Source organism: Eretmochelys imbricata, chromosome 9 (assembly GCF_965152235.1).
Source record: "Eretmochelys imbricata isolate rEreImb1 chromosome 9, rEreImb1.hap1, whole genome shotgun sequence".
In the NCBI taxonomy this organism is placed as follows: domain Eukaryota; kingdom Metazoa; phylum Chordata; order Testudines; family Cheloniidae; genus Eretmochelys; species Eretmochelys imbricata.
The window spans coordinates 34,934,012-34,952,885 of record NC_135580.1 but is presented as its reverse complement, the minus strand read 5'-3'; the positions used below and the strand labels follow the sequence as shown (position 1 = coordinate 34,952,885).

At 43.2% G+C, this 18,874-nt stretch overlaps 1 protein-coding gene across 9 annotated transcripts in view; it reads left to right on the top strand.

Moving 5' to 3' along the window:
• RHBDD1 (rhomboid domain containing 1) overlaps positions 1–18,874 on the top strand; it is an 86,250-nt gene that overhangs the window by 49,081 nt on the left and 18,295 nt on the right. The window contains exon 7 of one of the 9 annotated variants that reach the window (XR_013347119.1): positions 3,362–3,497. The exons of the other annotated variants lie outside the window; for them this stretch is intronic. The gene's annotated coding sequence lies outside the window, so the exon portion shown is untranslated. The remainder of the gene's footprint in view (positions 1–3,361; positions 3,498–18,874) is intronic. 9 annotated transcript variants of the gene reach the window in all.

Below are 18,874 nucleotides of genomic sequence, written 5' to 3'. Positions count from 1 at the left end.
ACTTTTTGACCTAAGCTGGTAAAGATAAGCTTAGGAGGTTTTCATGCAGGTCCCCACATCTGTACCCTAGCGTTCAGAGTGGAGGAGGAACCTTGACAGAACTTCTGCATCCATAGTGGTTAGGATGGTGTTTTCTAGAAGATGACCAATGGATTGTAGTTTCCTCGAGAAGTCAGTTGTGTCTCGAAGATAGCTGGGAGTGTAGGGCCTAAGGAAAGAGTCCACATAGCCAGACAGTCCTGCTGTCAGGGTGCCAATGCCTGAGATGATGGGGCATCCAGGATTTCCAGGTTTATGGACCTTGGGTAGCAGACAGAATACCCCTCTGGTTGGGACTTTACGGGTGTGTCTGTGTAGATTTGTTCATGTGCTTCTTCAGGGAGTTTCTTGAGCAGATGTTGCAGTTTCTTTTGATACCCCTGAGTGGGATCAGAGGGTAATGGCCTGTAGAATGTGGTGTCACAGAGTTGCCAAGTAGCCTCTCGTTCATACTCCAACCTATTCATTATGACTACAGCACCTCCTTTGTCAGTGTTTTTGATTATAATGTCAGAGTTGTGGCACCTTAGAGACTAACAAATTTATTTGAGCATAAGCTTTCATGGGCTAAAACCCATTTCATCAGATGCATGCAGTGGAAAGTACAGTAGGAAGATATATATACACAGAGAACATGAAAAAATGGGTGTTGCCATACACACTGTAACGAGAGTGATCAATTAAGGTGAGTTATTATCAACAGGAGAAAAAAAACTTTTGTAGTGATAATCAAGGCCATTTCCAACAGTTGACAAGAAGGTGTGAGTAACAGTAGGGGGGGAAATAAGCATGGGGAAATAGTTTACTTTGTGTAATGACACATCCACTCCCAGTCTTTATTCAAGTCTAATTTAATGGTGTCCAGTTTGCAAATTAATTCCAATTCAGCAGTCTATCGTTGGAGTCTGTTTCTGAAGTTCTTTTGTTGTAATATTGTGACTTTTAAGTCTCTAATTGAGTGCCCAGGGAGATTGAAGTGTTCTCCGACTGGTTTTTGAATGTTATAATTCTTGACATCTGATTTGTGTCCATTTATTCTTTTACGTAGAGACTGTCCAGTTTGACCAATGTACATGGCAGAGGGGCATTGCTGGCACATGATGGCATATGTCACATTGGTAGATGTGCAGGTGAACGAACCTCTGATAGTGTGGCTGATGTGATTAGGTCCTGTGATGGTGTCCCCTGAATAGATATGTGGACAGAGTTGGCAATGGGCTTTGTTGCAAGGATAGGTTCCTGGGTTAGTGTGTGTGTTGTGTGGTGTGTGGTTTCTGGTGAGTATTTGCTTCAGGTTGGGGGGCAGTCTGTAAGTAAGGACTGGCTGCTGCTGGAGTGGCTCATGACCTGTCCACGACTTTTATTAAAAATACCCATGATTAAATCGTAGCCTTATTCATTGTTCATAGATGTATAACCTTTTACTTGGCCTATTAACAAATATGATTGGCTCATTTCCAGTTTACCATGTGATTCAGATCACTCTGTATCAGTGACCTGTCCACTTTGGTTTACTACTCCCCCAATTTTTGTGTCACCTACAAATTTTTGTCAGTTTTCAGAGTGGTAGCCATGTTAGTCTGTATCAGGAAAAACAACGAGGAGTCCTTCTGGCACCTTAGAGACTAACAAATTTATTTGGGCATAAGTTTTCGTGGGCTAAAACCCACTTCATCAGATGCATGGAGTGGAAAATATAGTAGAGAGGTATAACTATGCAGCATATGAAAAGATGGGAGTTGCCTTACCAAGTGGGGGACAGTGCTAATGAGCCAATTCAATTAAGTTGGAAGTGGGCTATTCTCAACAGTTGACAAGAAGGGGTAGAAATCACTTTTGTAGTGCTAATGAGGCCAGTGTAATCAAGTTTCAGAGGGTAGCTGTGTTAGTCTGTATGCACAAAAACAGCAAGGAGTCCGGTGGCACCTTAAAGGCTAAAAAATTTATTTGGGCATAAACTTTTGTGGGTAAAAAATCCACAATGGTTTTTTTACCCACGAAAGTTTATGCCTGAAAAAATCTGTTAGTCTTTAAGGTGCCACCGGACTCAATGTAATCGTGATGCCCATTTCAAACAGGTAACAAGAAGGTGTGAGTATCAGCAGGGGGGAATTAGTTTTTGTAGTGACCCATCCACTCCCAGTCTTTATTTAGGCCTAATTTGATGGTGTCCAGTTTGCAAATTAATTCCAGTTCTGCAGTTTCTCATTGGAGTCTGTTTTTGCAGTTTTTTGCTGAAGAATTGTCACTTTTAAGTCTGTTATTGAGTGTCCAGGGAGATTGAAGTATTCTCCCACTTGTTTTTGAATGTTATAGTTCTTGATGTCAGATTTGTGTCCATTTATTGTTTTGCGTAGAGACTGTCCAGTTTGGCCAATATACATTGCAAAGGGGCATTGCTGGCACATGATGACATATATCACTTTTGTCAGTGGTAATTTTGTTTTCTCCTGGGTCATGGATAAAAATATTAGAAACCATAGGGCTGAGATCTGATCCTTGCAGGACCTCGCAAGAAACACAGCCACTTGATGATTCCCCATTAAAATTACATTTTGAAACCTATCAGTTAGCCAACCTTTAATCTATTTTAGCATGTGCCATGCTGATTTTATATTGTTCTGGTATCTTAATCAAAATGCCATGCAGTATCAACTTGAATGCCTGACAGAAATCTAAATATCAGCAGTATTACCTTTATCAACTCTATTCGTAATCTTACCCCAAAAAGATATAAGATCAGTTTGACAAGATGTGTTTTTCATAAACCTATGCTGACTGGAATTAATAATATTATCCTCCTTTAATTCTTTATCAGTCAAGTCTCAGATCAGCCATTCCATTGTTTTCCTCAGAGTTCATGTCAGGCTGATAGGACCTATAATTAGCTCTGTTGTCCTTTTTACCCCTTTAAATATAGGCAGAGCACTAGCTTTCTTCCAGGCTCTGGAACTTTCCCAGTGTTCCAACACTTATTGAAAAGTTCCACAGTCTGACCTTTTTTTCTCATTTGTGGAATTATGGCATTTTGGGCATCTAGTAAAATATTTTAAAATGGTTTCCTGTTAGCATTCACTTTTTTCTGTTTTAATTCTTCTCCCAATAATTGTTTTCAGTTTTATGAAATTGGCCCTTTTAGAGCAGCTAGTATAGTTTCCAGAGCCAGGCTATTATTATAAGCACTGTATTTGAGGCAGTCTGGGAAAAGTGTTTATAATCAGAACAGTTCTAATCCAAGCAGTTTTTACTTGCAGAAGATATTGAGGGCTACAAATTGTAGGTATTCTGAATGCACTTCTATGAATTTATTCTCTCTTGTCAGCAGCTTTGGGTTTGTATGCATATGCTACACAGGCCTTGAGGGAACTGAACCCAAGTGAAAGACTCGAGAAGAAAAGGATTGGATAAATGTCATATCCATCTTTGAATGAATGGAGGATGCCACTTGATGATGATAGGTCAGCACCTTTCTTCTGCCTCCTAACGAATAATTAATCTTTTTGTGTTCTGGCACAATCTACAGCTAGCGTATTCATAATATTTTGCCCTTCTTATCTTTATGCCTGCAAGTTTATATTTTTACTCACGCCAGAAACATTTGACATGTGTAGCAACTTGTGATTGTGGTTTGCTTCACCTAGTATGATAGCTGAATAGTGTTGCATTTAGATTTTGTGTGACTCTTCAGTCAACTTGGTCTTTTTACAGACACCTACCTACACAACTGCTTATTTTTTTTAATGATTTTGGTGGAAATTATCAGACGGATCGATTTGTGTGGGAAAAAACAACCACATCATTTGATAACTGTTTTCATTCCGTTCCACATGTGAAGACATGAACAGTTCATCTTCCAGAAACAGAATTAGAGAACCATTGTAATCTGATATCTAATTTTGGCATTCTTGATTAGCTACAGATAAAAGTAGTTACTTAATGTATGTTAGAGGACAAATATTACTTTTCCCGTAAGCAATATTCCTGGGGGAATTCTGTGCCAAAAAATTAAAAATTCTGCAGAATTCATATGTCAAAATAACACAATATAATCTCACCAGTTTCAATTATTTTGGTAATTTCTTTCAAATACCTATCAACAAGTATGTCTGTAACAATACAGACATCAAAAAAGGTTCAGAAAATGTTTTTTGACAGATTCCTTACTAGGCATATTAATACAGAACTTTGAGTAATAATTCATTTAAACTACAATGTGGAAACATATTTCCTGGACCCCTCAGAAGCAATGCAAAGGCTTCGGGAATCTGAGATAATGGAGGAGCTGAGGGAGAGGGAAGTAATTGCTGGGAAGGCGCCTGGGAGTGCACGTGGAGGGTTGTTGGGCGTAGGTGGGAGAAATATGGAACAGGTGTTTTTTTGGGTTGGGGGGAAGGAACCTCCCCCATGCAGACCCTGGCTGACCCCTAGCCTCTTCCTATCAGTCAGGCACATCTGCCCCATCCCAGTATGTCCCTGCACTCCTTCTCCCCTGTTCCCATGTGTCCCTGCACCCCCAGTCAGCTACCCCTCCTCTCCCTTCCCCATGTGGTCCTGAACCTCCTCCCCCTGTCCCCATGTGTCTCTGCACCTCCCTCCCACATAAAGGACCAGAGTCTGATATCCTTATATTCAGTAACATCTTACTCTTCAAGTAGCTCTGTTAAATTCAGAGGCTATTCTCAAAGTAAGGTATTATTTAATTTGAGTAAATGTGGCAGTATCTGATCAGAAATCTTTAATTTAAAAAAGAGGGTCTATATGTAGGTTTGGTAGAATTTGATTTTTTTTTTGCAATTTCAACAACACTGATTTTTTTAAAATAATTGATTGTAACTATTGTTACAGCAGGGGAAATTAAGCGGGGATAGGGTAAATGTTAGGATTAGGGCACAGCTGACACTTGGGATGCAGGGAGCTCCCTGTGCGGCCAAGGGGCCCAAGACACCCATGCATAAAGCATAGGGAAAGCTATGGTCTTGGCCACGCACCATAGAAACCCCTGGCCAGGATTCTATGGAGGATGAGCCCCTGGCTGCATGGGAGGCCACTCCTCTGCCTGAGGATGGCCCCTGCACTCCTGGCTGGTGAGCGAGGGAGCAAGGCTGTGACAAAGGGCTCCCTGCAGGTGTGCGGGACTGGTGACATTGGATCAGTGCAGGTGCAAGGTGTGAGGAAGGCTGTGGTCCTGGCAGGGCAAAGCAGAGGAGGCCCACCCCACTGCTGAATGGCTTCTGTCCAGGATGGAGCTGTTCAGCAGTGGGGTGACCCCTTCCCCCATCCAGGGGCTTGTTGTCATCCTCCTTGTAGTCCTGGCCAGGGGTCTCTCCTCTGTTCACGAGGACAACTGTCTTCTCCACATCTTGTGCCTGCAGCGATCGATTGTCTCAGCAGTGCAGGGAGCCTTCTGCAACCCTGCTTGGACAGCCCTGCTCCCTCACCCCCATGGCAGCAGGGCTACGGAGGGCTACGGAGGGCTCCTTGTGCTTCCTCAGGGCAGGGCACAACCGATCCATGTAGGGCAGGGGTTCTCAAACTGGGGGTCGGGATCCCTCAGGGGGTCACGAGGTTATTACATGGGGGGTCACAAGCTGTCAATCTCCACCCCAAGCCCTGCTTTGCCTCCAGCATTTATAATGGTATTACATATATTAAAAAGTGTTTTTAATTTGTAAGGGGGGTTGCACTCAGAGACTTGCTATGTGAAAGGGGTCACCAGTAAAAAAGAAAGTTTGAGAGGCACTGATGTGGGTGGAAGGTGTGGAGGGAGGCTACACATGCTGACTGTTACCGATGGCTATTTTTTTTATCAGTTTCAGTGAGTCAGTTAAAAGAAAAGGAGTACTCCTGTTGACCAATATCTATAAGATTAAATGGAATCCTGCCAAGTGTGTGTGTATATATATATTATTGTTATAGCCATGTTGGTCCCAAGATATTAAAGAGATGAGTTGGATGAGGTAATATCTTGTATTGGCTTGGTCAGGACCTAAGGAAGAACTCTGTCTAAGCTTGAAAGCTTGTCTCATCCACAGAAGTTGATCCAATACAAGATATTACCTCTTAAGCCTTTATATATTGTTGTAGTTTGTTTTTGCTTTGATATTTTATTTCAGCACCGATATTCAACTAATCACTATAATGTTCTAATTACCAGAAAATCACAAAAGCAGCTACTGCATTCTTCTTTCTGGAGTTAAAAACAAACTAAAGAAAGCAAATACACAGCCCTATATTGTAGCATTAAACATTATATGGATTTTTTGGGGTTGACAAAAGCTTTAGTGATGGGTATTTCGTTGTAAACATTTTCTTCATTTTTATTATTTAATAATATTATTTATTATTTAATCTACCATTAAATTTGAAGAATTAAAGCTGTTTAAAGATCAAAACTTACAGTATTTAAAAAAGAAGTTTTCTTAAAATGTAAACATTCCTGTTACCTGCCTATGTAAGCGGAGTGATTTCCGTTCCAAAATCAGTAATATGCAGCTGCATGCTCTGTAAGTCTCCTTAGACCCTGACACAAGACACTGAGTACATTTAAAGTGATAATGAGCAATTAAGATATTTTTCTATGTCAATTAACTTGAAGAATAATGAGCCTGAATGAGCACTGCCCTTTCAAAGGATGTACATTTCCTAAAAGCATGTAATTCTCTGCTGTTTACAATTACATGGATGGTGAAACAGCCACTTATACGAGTAAAAATTAAATCATATAATTGGAAACAGATGGATAGATATATGTAAAGACGGGTACCACTTAATCTAAATTTAGAGCTACCTTAATTTCTATATCTTTATTTTTCTCTCTCCTGCTGCAGTTGCGACACCTCAGCTTCTGCTGCTGTTATAATTGCTCTGCAGTTTGGCTGAAAGGTGGTGCTGCAGTTAATGTCCTATTAGTTGGAGAAATAAGTCTATCAGGATTTTAGGTCCAGGAATACTGAGTAAAGATCTAGAATTTTGGTCCCTTTGTATAGGCTCTGTGTTGGTATCCCACCACCCTATACATAGTATTTTCTAGGACTACAGTATTAGAAATTTCTAGAACAAAAACAAAGCATGTTTATTGCTACAAAATGAATGCTAGGTTTATTTATCTGAGATTTTAAAAGGGTATTCTATTTTTGTATATATCTGTTTTAATCTGCATTATCCAACTGACATGCAATGCTTAGGCGTATTCCATAATAGAAACCACGGTGTAGATTGTTCATGTTACTAATTTTAGAATGGCTATAGTCTCAATAACTTAAAATGATATCCGTTGTATATTGTCCTAAAGATTGTCAGAGATTACTTTTTATGTTGTTTTTAGGTGATTGATTCTTGCATTTTATTTCCATTTATTATCATTATTGTATCTTTATACAGTAAGTCCTCACTTAACGTTGTAGTTATGTTCCTGAAAAATGTGACTTGAAGTGAAACAATGTTAAGCAAATCCAATTTTCCCATAAGAATGAATGTAAATAGTGGGGGTTAGGTACCAGGGAAATTTTTTTTGCCGTACAGTACAGTACTATAGTTGGGAGGTGCTCCCGCCTTACCCCACACAGGCACAGCCCACTGGCACTGGAGACAATGAGGCAGGAAAGGAGGCTGAAGGTGCTGTAGGCTAGGAGAAGCACACTGAGCAGCAGCAGCAGCTTCCCCTATTCTGTAATCACCAGGGGCGGGGGTCTCAACCCTCGGCCCGCCCACTACACTCTTTCCCCCAAACCCCCACCCTTAACCCACCTCTTCTTCCTCCCCCTCCTCCCCCTTTACTCCGCGTGCCGTGTCCTCGCTCCTCTCCCCTGCCTCCTGCCAGCGGCAATCAGCTGGCTTGCAGCGTTCAGGAGGCAGGAGGGAGATGGGAGGAGTGAGGACACTGAGAGCAGGTTCCCCCTCCCTCCCCTGCCTCCTGAACACTGTAAGCCAGCTGATTGCCGCGGGCAGGAGGCAGGGGAGGGATGGGGAAGGCGCGCCGCATCCTTGTTCCTCCGCCCTCCCTCCTGCCCATGGCAATCAGCTGGCTTGCGGCGTTGAGGGGGCAGGAAGGAGGGGAGAGGGAGGAGCAAGGACTCACTGCACTACCTCCCCCCTCCCTCCCGTCCACGGCAGTCAGTTGGTTTGCGGCATTCGGGAGGCAGGGGAGGGAGAGGGAGCCTGCAGGCCGAGTCCTCGCTCCTCCCCCTCCCTCCTGCCCACAGCAATCAGCTGGCTTGCGGCATTTAGGAGAGAGTGGGGAGGAGCAAGGACTCGGTGCGCGGTCTCCCATCTCCCTCCCACCCACAGCAGTCAGTTGGTTTGCGGCGTTCAGGAAGGAGAGGGAGCCTTCATGCCGAGTCCTCACTCCTCCCCCACTCCCTCCTGAATGCCGCAAGCCAGCTGATTGCCGCAGGCAGGAGGTGGGGGGAGAAGGGGGAAGGTGCTGATCCGCGGGATCTGCCGGCGGGCGGGCAGCTCTGGGGGCGGGAGGATGTAGGGGAGCTGATGCAGGGCTGCCTGCTGTGGACAAAGCAGGCAGCCAAACGACGTTATAGTGAAGCATTGCACAACTTTAAATGGAGCATGTTCTGTAATTGAGCAGGGACGTAAGATCGAAACAATGTTAAGCGAGAGGACGTTAAGTGGGGAGTTACTGTATTGGTCATAAACCTAAATCATAGATTTCTTCAAATACAGCATAGAAAAGGATTGGTATGTAATAAGTCCTCATAAATAGAAATCTGACTCTTATGTGACATTTTAAAATAACAATTTGTGATGACAGTAACATCCTCTATCTTTAAGTTTTATACTGTGAAAATAAAACATTCTGGCTTTTTGTTTCTGTTTTGTGCTGATTTTGTGGCCACCTCACTGTATAATTTTTCTGCAGCCACATCTCTATAGAGCGTGTATTTGACCTGAACATCTCCATTTCTAATTTTCACAGTGTTTCACTAAAAAGAAAAATTCCTTGCATTTTCAGATGTTCAAACTCCTTTATACAACACAAATGACTGTTACTCCAGTGGTTTTCAACCTGTGGTCTGCGGACCCTGAGGTCCGCAGACTACAGTAAAATCTGAGTTATGAACACCTCGGGAATGGACGTTGTAACTCTGAAATGTTTGTATCTCTGAACAAAACATTATGGTTCTGCTTTCAAAAGTTTACAACTGAACCTTGACTTAATACAGCTTTGAACCTTTAATATGCAGAAGAAAAATGCTGCTTTCCCTTTATTTTTTTAGTCATTTATGTTTAACACAGTAGTATACTCCTGTTTGCACTTTTTTTGCCTCAGCTTGTGCCTGATTCTGTACTTCCAGTTCCAAATGAGGTGTGTAGTGGACTGGTCAGTTCATAACTCTGGTGTTCGTAACTCTGAGGTTTTACTGTATGTCTAAGATTTCCAAAAGGGCCACACTTCCATTTGAAATTTTTTAGGGCTCCACAAATGAAAAAAGTATGAAAACCACTGTCTTACACTGCCCTTGCTGTTTTTCTGACTAACAGAAGCTAGGCTTTTTAATACCTTGGTCTTCTAGTTTGGTGAATAAATATCAACCTGTTTTAATTTGTGTACAGGCATTCAGTTTCTAGTACAAGTGAATTGCGCATGCCCATTCCACTTCAGATGTGTGTTGCCCAGAGTTGGAGATTTTCCCCTTAATGCAGTACTCGTTGGGGCAATTTATACATTCTCCACTGCCTCATGTTGCTGCATGATGGTATGATGGGTGCAGCTGCCCCAGATCTCCCTCCATTTGTTCTGACGGCCTGTGATCAGTAGTCAGAGCACATTAATTTGCTTCTGCAAGTTTCTCCCTTCACAGGCAATTTATCTTCTGTTTCTGTAAATAGTTAATTAGTAGTATTTGTTACTGTTAGATTAATATAGGATCTTTTTGTTGTATTGTGTGGGACCCTCTTATTTATGGGGTATCAACATCTGGTACCAGGGTATGAGTTGGTCTCTGAATTTTAAGCTGTGTGCTGGCTGCAAGAAATCTGTGCTGGAGCATGACCCTGCCTAAAATGCCTCACTGAGGGTTACATGCGAGACTACTGCCAGATTTGCAGGGACTTCAAACACTGGACAAAGAAGGACAGGGATACGAGACTGCACCACAGTCCCATAAAGGCTGTCCTGCATCTGCCTTCTGAACCTTCCTGCTTGGGTTGGGCACCAGGTACTTCGGCATCAGTGAGGATAGTGCTTTGGATAGTGCTTCTGTACATTGGTACCAATTCTCTTCTCTGGTGCTGAGAAAGAAGCACAAAAGATAGGAGCTTTCATTGAAGGAGCTGAGACGTGGCTCTGCTAGAGAAGACAAAGGCAAAAGAAAGTATCAGATCCATCCTGGGCTAGTGAAATTTGAACAATTATATAAAGAAAATAAGGTTTCACATGTTCACTTGCGCGTCAAGGATCTGGGGGGGACTGATATGCTGTCCTCAGCTTGACAGATGCATATTTTCTTGTGGCAATCCATCAAAGCCACAAGAGATTCCTAAAATTTCCAGTCAACAACATCCATTATCAGTTTCTGGTCTTGCCCTTCGATCTGTGTGCTTCCCCTTGAGTATTCACAAAATGTATGGGAGTAGTGGCTGCATTCCTAAAGAAGATATGAGTGCACGTATTTTCTTACTTGGACAACTCGCTGGTAAAAGGTCAATCCAAGCTTTAAGTAGAACTCAGTCTACGCAGGATCTGATCCCTTTTCAGTATTCTGGGTCTTTTGATCAATGAGGAAAAGTCAGTGTTCTCTCCAGTTCAGAGAATAGAATTTATAGGGGCAATCCTGGATTCTACAGTAGCCAGGGTGTTCCTGCCTCAAGCTGGATTCCAGATGTTAAAACTCATATAGATCTCAAAAGCCATCTGCTCACAACAGTAAGGAATTGTCTAAGACTCCTGGGACAACTTGGGCTCCTGTATGTATATGGTTTGGCATGCCAGACTTCATCTCAGAAAGTTGCAGAAAAGGTTAAAGTCAGTGTACTCTGGGGCTCGGCACCCACTGGACATACTGATTTGAGTTCCTGCAAGAATAGTAGCCTCATTGGATCCAGCCAATGTATGTATGGGAGTTCCCTTCACCCTTCCCTTACCCACATTGACTCTAATTACAGGTGCTTCCTCTCTAAATTGGGGAGATGACCTAGGAAACCTATGAACTCAAGGTCAATTGTCTCAACAGTATCTGGATCTCCACATAAACATGCAGGGAGTTGAAGGCTATTCTTCTGGCCCTTCACAGCAAAGGAAAGAGACAAGTCCTAATGGACAACAATGCTGAAATGTTCTTCATGAACAGGTAGGGAGGGGCCAGACCAGATCATCTCTGTCAAGTGGCAATACATCTTTGGCACTTTTGTATCACCAATACAATACATCTTAGTCTTCCACCTTCCTGATGTTCAGAACAGCTGCGGGGATCCATCACATAGACCTCTTTGCTACTGGTCTCAGCAGAAAGTGCCAGCTCTTTTGTTGGGCATGTCACAGTCAGGTATCTCTGATGGATGCTTCCCTGCTGTTTTGGAAAGACAAACTGCTGTATGCCTACTCTCCCATTCTACTCCTTCTGTTGGTCAAGTTCCAGAAGGTTCATGCTCGCATGATCCTCATAACGCCGGCATGGTCTCACCGGCATTGGTTCTCCAGTCTGCTGCTGTTCTGAGCCATGGCTTCTTTGATGCTATCTCCAGAGTCTGACCTGATCTCCTAGGACCACAGTTGCTTGCTACATCTCAACTTAGCTGCTCTCCATTTTATGGCCTGGATGCTCCTCGGTTAATGCCTCAAGAAGCTGTGTGTTTGGGCAATATGAAAAAAGTTCTCATGAATAGCAGAAAAGCATCTACTAGATATGCTCACCCGTTTGAAGTGGAAATGATTCTCTTTATGGTCAAAGCAGAAAGGGTGTTTTGCCAGGTCAGGTCTCTATCCAACGTGTTTTGGATTACTTGTTCTACTAGAAATAAGAAGGCCTATCAATTAGTTCCATCAGTGTTCCTGAAATGGAACGGACATGTGAAATCACTCGAAGAAAAAATGGTTTCTAATCTTAACTGTTCTTCAAGATTTGTTGCACACGTCCATTGCACAACCTATCCTCCTTCCCCTCTATATCTAAGTCTGACTGGTAAGAAGGAACTGAGAGGGTTCTGAGGCAGCTTCACCCTTTTTGCCATCATGCAGCAGAACAAGGCAGCAAAGGGTGCATGCACTGTCCTGAGGGGACAGTCTCTGACTTCGGTGCAGTGGATTTGCCCACACATGAAGTGGAATGTACAATTTATCTAGAAGAACAAGTTACAGAACAGCTAAATAATGTTGTTTTCATCTTCAAGTGCTGGACCCTATGTGTATTCCACTCATGAGTACACATGTGCACCATGCGCCTGAGTTCAGAGATTTCTAGCAAGTAGTGTCCATTGGTCTGCATATGCACCATTGTTCTCCTCGTGCTCCAGACTATGAACAAATTGATAAGACAAGTCACTTTCTGTCCACAAACCAGGTCAGGGTCTGGCTTTCCCTTGTAGGCCACATGGCATCATGTTACAGCCTGTTCACCAGACTTCACCTACATTGCCTACAAGCCCCTTCCTCCCCCTGCTCCTGCTCCTCCTCCACTCGACATTTGGCTGTAGCGATCGTTCACCATTTGGTTTGTTCTTGCGCAACCGCAAAGGCTTGAAGGCCTTAAAGTCCAACATCGGAACAGACTTGATGAACCCATATAATAGGGAGTCTGCCTCTGGGCCACCTCCGCTCCTTGGTTGGTGGAATTTTATCCCAGATGTTATAAGCCACCCGGAGAACAGCATTCGCTGGAACGTCTTGTGGCATCCTTGCAACATGTCCTACAAGCCTGGCTCCAGTCCATTTACTCACCAGACAGAGACCACATAAATACCGGAGTGACAATTCCCACCAAGATCATTGCTTCTCTTCCATGGTGGACAAACCTGTAACAAATGAACAAGTTTGCTTTTTACTAAATGAACTATGTTGAAAAAAATTTGGAAAACTTTTTTCCTAACGTTCAGTAAAATACATATTCTAAAACAAAGGTCAAACAACTTTGTATACTTTGTAGAGAAAATTTGTTCTGACCATAAAAAAGTTATTCGAGGATAATCTCTGTTGGAGCTAGTCTTGATGGTGCAATCTCATTTTGGGATCCTGCTAAATTTTTTCTTGTTCTGTATAGTCAAGATTAAACTAATGCGGAGACAAACAATCTAGGACTCAGTTCTTAACTCAATTCGAGATTAAAAAAATAGTTAAAATATAATCCTTTTTGGAACCAGAATAGTCATAGTTCCTGAATAACAATCTGACCAAGCAGGCATGGTGGGACTGAAAACTGCAGAGAAATCTAGAATGAAGGACAGATAATGTGTTTTACTGAGCCGATAATGAGCTGGTTTCGAAATGATTTGCACTGAGTGCAAATCTAAGGAGCCTAATAAATTAAAATATGCTGCTATGTAGCTATATATCTCGCCAGAGAAAGGGACAATCTTTGAGAAGTTTGTCTACCAAAGACCTTATTTAATATTGAATTGAGTGAGAAAAAGTCAAGTAGTTCTTCCTGTTTTGCAACTTTCTGAGAATTAAAAACTGAGAACAGAATAGCTAAACAAAAGGGTTGGTTTTCCTTGGAGAAGTAAAACTGTGTTGGTTAGTTTTCAGGAAGGTGCATGTGCGTGGTGGGGTGGTTTGGGCATTTAGACAATTTTACAACTCAGTAAAACCAGAAGTGGCATTGTACTCTTTATTATATCGTTCCTTTGACTAGACACTTGCATTGTACTTTGAGAAGTGTTCCAAATTCCTTGATTCTAATCATCTAGGCTGGATTAAAGTAAAACAGTAGCTCAGAGGAGAAGCCTCCAGACTCTGCCAGGGGCTTAAAATCTATATGAGCAATTGATTTCTGTTGTAGTTACTGAGAGTCTTATTGACTTTACAGAGAAGGTAGATGAGCTCAGAGAACAAAAACCCTCCCATGCTATTATGAGGCAGTCTGTATCAAAGGAGTTGTGTCCTGTTTGATCTTTTCAGGACTGTAGTATTAAAAGAACCGCTGGAAAACTCTTACCAAATTTTATCTCTCTGTGGTTTGGAATCCTTACAAGAGGACTGAACTTTGTCCTTTCCGTAAGTTTTCTCTAAGGGAGAATTGGGTTTCTCAGAACAGCAACCAAAATTTATATATAGTGACTTTTCACAATTTTTTGAAGTTTTAATTTGGCTCTTTAGCACTTGTCTCTTCTTTAGAGCATTAGATGTTTTTTCTTTGAAAGTTCGAATTGTAACAGTTTTTGCGACAAAGATTTCAGAACTGACTTTCTTGTAGTTACTTTTTGGTATTCCGGAAGGGCAAGAAAATAACTGAGTCCAGTTTTTCTCTCAAGATGGACTGAATTAGGAGAATTTAGATCTACAGTAGAAATTATTATTTTTGTGTTTTTATGTGCAGGGCAAGAAGTGTATTTATTTGTTAACCAACTATCCAGTACAGTACAATCTTAGAGTTACGGACACCTTGGGAATGGAGGTTGTCCATAACTCTGAAATGTTCTGTAATTCTGTAGACGTAGTTCTGGACTTCAGCCACTTGCGGGGTTGGGGTTGCAGCTGTGGGGGGAGAGGGGGAGGAGTCAGGGCTCCAGGCGCAGGGGAGAGTTGGAACTTCTGACCCTCAGGGCACTGGGGTTCCAGATGGGGGGCTTAGGGTTCTGTTCCGCAGGAGCCCTGGGGTGCAGCGCTTTAGACCTGAGGGGTGTGCTGGGGCTCAGGGCTTCAGCCCTTTGGCCCTGCTCCCGATTTCAGTCTCACGGGGTGAGGGGGTAGGGGCTCAGGGCTTCAGCCCTGCAGTCTGTTCCTCGCTTCAGCAGGGTGAGAGCATACCAGGGCTCAAGGCTTTAGCTATGGTGGGAGCGCTGGGGCTGAACGCAGCGCTCCCCTTGAAGCTAGAGCCCCATGCCCTAGTGCCCCCCTCGCGGGGCTGAAAGTGGGAGTGGAGCCGCAGAGCTAAAGCTCCAAGTCCCAGCACCTCCCCCCTCACCCACTGGTCTAAAGCTCTGAACCATGGTGCTCCCGAGGGTCAGAAGCCTCAAGCCCTGCCAAAACCTCTGTCCCTCCCCACCGTATGGCTTTAGCCCTGAGGCAGTACAGTATTTGTTGTTTTTTTTCCTTTTTTTTTCTTTTTTTTTCGGTCTGCTGCGCTGCTACCTGATTGAGAACTTCTGGTTCCACAGGTTGTCCGGTTAACTGGTAAGTCTGTAACTCTGGTGTTTGTATCTTTGAGGTTCTACTGTACTCTAAACATTGTAAGCTGGATGTAGGATTTCTGGCAATACAGTCTTTTGGTATGTGGTTCTTATTCATGCTATTGGACAGGAGTTAATTGTAGAGTTGTTTTAATTCTACTATTTAGAAAGTATTTTATCACAATAATACAAAAGCTTTTAGATTGAAGTCTATAATTACATAAATCATCCTTGTCAAAAGAATGTCCACTGAAATTTTCATGTCGCTAAAACAAAACCTTTTAATTGAAATAAAAAAAAATCTCTCTCACAAAAACCCTAGAACTATTCACAGCCCTTAAATCCAGCCCTGAAAAACTGGCATGAAAATTATTAACTCAGGCACAAAATATACTTAACATCCTTATCATAATGAGAATGTTAATGAAAAAACTGTTACCTTTTTACAGAAAGGAAAAAATACCTCAGGCAAGAAGAATTTTGCAAAGTTTCTAATCAAATTCAGTGACGCTAAGTGTGAAAGTTTATGCTGCACCTCTTAGAGGTATAGTACAGAACTCACAGCCTGGCGGGGTTGGGGGGCACTCAGATGGCTTTAAAGCCATCTTAGTGCCCTCCCAATCCTGGGCTTCTCTGTGCCCCCGGCATACCTTGGACAGCGCTGCGGGCCTGTCAGAGTTATGGCAGAATGTCTGGTTTGCTCTGTAGATCACAGTGCTGCCTGGAATCTGTGCGGTGCTGCAGGTCTGCCCCAACATGCTCCTCCCACCCCTAGTCTGGCATGTCCTCTATGCCAGGACTCGTGTGGATCCTTCAATATAGTTCCTGTAATATAGGAATCCTTTGGCTGGATTGGTGGCTTTTAAATCCTCTTTATGCTACTCAGACCCTATTACCTGGTGTAAAGGGCTGAAGATGGTGTTAGGCTCTTATTTGGTAAACGCAATGATTTGTTGCTGACTCTAGGATCTGTGATTTTTTTAACTTGTAACTTATTAGTTATTCCTGAAGCTGATAAACAAGATGCAGCCTCTGGAGCTTACATTTATTCTGCTTTAAATTCCTGTATGTTCATATTTTGTTTAAAAAAAAAAAGTCTTTTGTTTTTATAAAAAAGCAGCATTCATGACTAGAGTAATAATACTGATGAATTTTTCCTTCACTATGGTAAATGGACCCTATATCGTCAGGGTTCGTCCCTCTCCAGGGCAGTGGGGAACCACACAGCCTCCTTCAGTCCTTGCACTGGCCCCTGGGGGAATCAGTTGGGCCACAGGAGTCCTGGCTCAAGCCATCTGGCAGGGCTGAGCAAACACAGGTAACAGCAGTTCACAAGCTCAGGCCTTAGGTCAGGGCGGGGCAGTAAAAAGTCACAGCTCAGGCCCTTGGGCAGGGGCTGAGCGCAAACAGATAGCAGTTAGCAGTTATCAAGCCCAGGCCCTGGGTCAGGGCGGGGCAGCAATGAGTTCAAGGCTCAGGCCCTCAGGCAGGGGCTGAGAAGCAGTTTATATAGTCAACAGGCCCTCAGGCAGGGGCTGAGCAAACACAGGTAACTAGCACACCCAGGCTTCAGGCTCCAAGGGCCTGGGAGAGGGGGAGGCTGCCACCCACGAGTTGGGTGGCAGGAGGGACACAGGCCCTCCCACTCCACTGCATCCCAGCCTGGGGCCTTAGCAGCAGCCAAAGGCCCGCTGCTGTGTCAGTGGGGATCCTGGCTGCAACACACTGACATGGGTTCTGGCAGTGTTGCAGCCAGACTTGGGTCGGCTGCCCCTGGGCTACTTCCCAACTCCCCCTCTGGAGGTACCTGGGTCCAGGTGGTGTCCTCAGGGGGGTCGATCACCCTTGGATCCTTAGGATAGCTGGTGAGGGGTAAGCTCAGCGACTCTTCCACACACTGCTCCACGTCAAGGATCGGCCAGTGTTCAAGTCCGCTGCTGGAGTCTCCCCGGCGGGAGCTGGGCCAGAGGTATCTGGCCTCTCCAGCAGCTGCCTCCCGAGTGAGCTCTGGCGTTGGGCTCATATACTTCCTGTCCGGCACATGACCCTCTGGGGGATGGGCTTGGAGTGCTCTGTCTCCGCCAATCTGGTGTCCAGCGGAGCTTGTCCCTCTCCTGGGCAGCGGGGAACCACACCGCCTCCCTACAGACCCCTTTCAGGAAGTGATAGCTAGGTCAATAAAAGACTTCTTCCATCAACTTAGATGTGTTTACAGTGGGGTTAGGTCTGTTTAAGTAATCTCACAAGGCATAACATTTTTCACAGCCCTGAGTAGTGTAAGTAGTTCACCCTAAGTTTTAGGTATAGACCTGGCCTAAATTTGATACTTTTTGCTAACCGGGAGGATACACTATCTTTGTGCACATTTATTTAAAGCAATTATATAGCTTAATATACTTTTTATTTAGATTCTTAAATTCTCATATGTTCTGTTAGAAACTGGTGAATGACACTTATTTACTAGATTTTTTTTTCTCATGATTTGTGACAAATTGCATTTGGATGGAAATTGGAATTGAATTAGATGCGCAAAGCCAGCATTAAAATTTTTTTAAAGTACTAAAACTACCTTAAATGTACTGGGTATGTACGGAACAAAAAGCTTATAAAACATGTTTTACATTTAAAATTAACTAAGTTATTTAAACAAAGCAAGTTAGTGAATTGAGCTGGTTATCTGGTCACCATATCTACCAGTGACCCCCGGGGGCAGAGTGGTTGTGTCTAACAGTTGGATCCGGAGTTGATAGCCAGCAATCAGAGCCAAGGGCCAGAGTTGGGGTCAGAGGACAGATAGCAGAGCCAAAGGTATAAACCAAGGCTGGGGACCAGATTACCTGAAGCAAGACAAAGCAAGGGTAAGGCTGGGTCTGGAGCAGGAGCAGGACTGGAACAAGGCAGGAGAGGGGCTGAGAACAAACTAGCTCAGGTGCTATCTCAGCTATGGGCAAATGCTTTGAGCAGCTGCTGCTGGGCATAAGAGCCGTCCTGCTGACTCTTCCAACCAATCAGGTGGTACAGTCAATCAGGCAGCCCTCTGCAGGCCAGCTGCTTTTGTTAGGTTGCCCAGAGACTGACTCTGCTGCAGGCCCTGTTTCCTGGCAGTATCCTTCAAGATTTTAGAAGTAGTAGCTCTCATCCCCTCACACTTCATTTTTATTCGTAGATTGGAAGAGAGAACATGTTTTCCTGCTTCTTCAACTCTTATTTATTCTCTCAATTCTAATGAATGAGTTATTGAACTGAACTAGATGAATATATTGAAATGACAAGTATTCTCTGCACCTGGTTTAGCACTATTCTTCAACAAAATGTGTTTTCAGGTGTTTACCCAGTGACTTCCACCATTTCAGTGGTATGACTTTCTTTAAAACTTCAGCAAACAAATATTGTTCGAATATTCTTTTTTAAATTAATTTAAAAGATTCTAATAGATTATAGTTTAGATCTTTACATACATTGTCATAATGTTACATTTAAATAGGCTTATTTTTTCAGAATAAACCTGTATTTAATGTAAATAAAAAATCCAATTAAAAACCATTTTAATTTTTTTTTA